Source organism: Berghia stephanieae, unplaced genomic scaffold (assembly GCF_034508935.2).
Source record: "Berghia stephanieae isolate SIO BIC M18660-M18661 unplaced genomic scaffold, UCSD_Bste_1.3 scaffold4809, whole genome shotgun sequence".
Taxonomy (NCBI): Eukaryota; Metazoa; Mollusca; class Gastropoda; order Nudibranchia; family Aeolidiidae; genus Berghia; species Berghia stephanieae.
In genome coordinates this window covers 1-2,500 of record NW_027626188.1, presented here as the reverse complement: position 1 = coordinate 2,500, position 2,500 = coordinate 1, and the positions used below count along the sequence as shown (strand labels likewise).

At 35.6% G+C, this 2,500-nt stretch overlaps 1 long non-coding RNA gene across 1 annotated transcript in view; it reads left to right on the top strand.

Moving 5' to 3' along the window:
• Positions 1-1,711, top strand: part of LOC144961907 (uncharacterized) — a 5,091-nt gene extending 3,380 nt beyond the window's left edge. Inside the window, exon 3 of the long non-coding RNA XR_013643304.1 lies at positions 1,610-1,711. This is a non-coding gene — a long non-coding RNA (uncharacterized LOC144961907). The remainder of the gene's footprint in view (positions 1-1,609) is intronic.
• The last annotated feature ends 789 nt before the right edge of the window (positions 1,712-2,500 follow it).

The window sequence follows — 2,500 nt, the reverse complement described above, 5'->3', positions numbered from 1 at the left end:
TGTCACATCCATCATGTTGTTAGCGGTCACAATATAAGGTTTATTAGTATTTATTATTTTTTCTTTATTTTTCTTACCACAAAGCACATTGTAAAATACACATTAATTTGCATAATTGTCATGTCATCGAGCCCTCAGATTAGGGTAGTTCACCTTTCCAAAACCGAAGATATTCTACAAAGGAGACGAGAGCCACTCGAATGGGCTTTCTGCACAAAGGGCTTTTTTCCCCCCTGCAAATCCATACAAAATGAAATTTGCATGCAGATAGATACAGATGTTGGAGACGATGTTACGGGCACCCATATAGATAGCAAAATAATAATTCTTTTAGGTTTCGTAGTCCATCATTTCGATGCCTTTTTCAAATGCCCTAACTACCACCACAACCACAAACTTTTATAGGACTCTAACAGAACGTTTAATATATATATATATAATTATATATATATATATATATATATATATATATTATATATATTATATATATATATTGGTTCAAGATCTTTGGGATGAGATTGTTTTGTTTTTGTTTGTTTGTTTGTTTGTTTCTTGTTTGTTCTTTTTTTTTCTCTATTTGTCATTGTCGTTATAATTGTTTGTTGTCGTTGTTGCTGCTGTCGCTAGGGTTACGACTACTACTACTACTACTGCTACTACTACTACTACTACTACTACTACTACTACTACTGTTATAACGATGATTTACTTTATATCTAATCATTTACATCTATATTTTGGGAGAGTGGACCTAGGAGTTATTCTACGTTGAAACTAAAATAAGATCATTCTTATCGTGTTGATGAACATCTTTATACGATAAGTAACGCTGTGATTGACCTTGGCTTGGAATGTTGATTTGTACCCACAGCGGACTAAAATATCCGAAGTGCTATGTACGTATTGTCGTTGCCCATGGCAAGTGGAGCCGCACTAATTTTGGTATTAGGAAGCCTTTTAACTCGGTGTTAAGGACTCTCCTCTGTCCGTAACGAAGTGGAGGGAGCTCGGATGAGATCTTTTCTGACCTTTGGGCTTTGTCTTGGGCATGCAGACGGTATCCCAATGGCTGTGTGGTCCAGGGATATGACATTCGCCTTCGGATCGGAAGGTCCTGGGTTCTAGTTCCGAGCGGCGGATAGTTGAGTCCTTGGAAAAAGCTCTCTTACTCACTTCTCTCACCGTACTCGGGTATAAAATGAGTACTGGTCGTTAACAGCGTTGTGTCTGTCGAAATAATTGTAATATCGTCTAACAGGCATCAAGTCTCGTCCTCCATGTGTAGTGTTGCTGCTGGCTAGGGACCCCTTGTATTGGACTTTGAACACATTTAGTGGATATTGCTCTATTAAAAGCTCAGTTTTTTTTTTTTTTTGTTTTTTTTTTTGTTTATTTGTTGTTTTTTTAACCATGGACTGAGTCCAAGTCAGTCATATACTAACTCTTCAAATCCAGTTTTATTCAATTTTGTTTTTTTTTTACTTCGGGTTCATGTGGTTTTGTTTGTTTGTTTGGCCTTGTTTGTTGTTGCTTTTTAAATCTATTTTTTTTTATTTATATTGTTTTTCAAATGTTTTTATACTTTCAATTTTTTTTCTATTTCATCTAGATGAGAATGAAGATCTAATTTATGTAAAGTTTATGAAGACACACAAATGTTACGACCTCATTCCTACCAGTGCCAAGCTCGTCATCTTTGACACACAGTTGAACGTAAGTAGAATGTTAGTTATTTTGACGAGGTATCTCATCTTATACAGGAAATACATGTCATGAACTGGTGATTTTGTGCTTATTTATTTATTTGTTTATTTTTTTATTTGTTTCTCTCTTGAACATCAAATTATATTTGTTGTACTAGTACATGCCCAGTGAGTTATCCAGATTGGGAGGGGGGGGGGGGTGGAGGGGCATGGGAGCAATGCAATGATGATGGTGGTGGTGGTAGTCGTCGTGGTCATGCTGTTGCTGGATGATGAGGAGGAGGTGAATTTATTTTTAATACTGATCGGAAATACAATTAATTCGGATTTTTTAAATAAAAATTTGAAAAATGAACCTGTGGAAATAGTATAGTTAATTTACACCGAAATGGATATGTTGCGGCGTGTAAATTCTCATCAATTAACTGAAATCAGTCAATTTGTCAAATTCAAATATTTAAAAAAGGAAAGAAATAAAAAAAGAAAGAATTCACAAATCGTAGTCGAATGTCCGTAAAATAATTAGGAGTGTTCCACAGCGCTACGCATAGCTCATGGGGACCGTTTATTATAACGATGTATATATTGCCAAGACAAAGCGACGCTTTTTATAAAAGGCGTGTCTGAACACTTCCTGGGTATTTTCACACATCCTTCGTTAAATTATTTTTTCACTTTCCAATCCGTCGTGATTCCAACTGTAGCCAATTTTAACTGAGCCACCGAGCGATAAATTTCACTGTTTCATCTAACAAAATTGACCACTTTTTCCCCCCGAGTCCAAAACTTGATAAAAA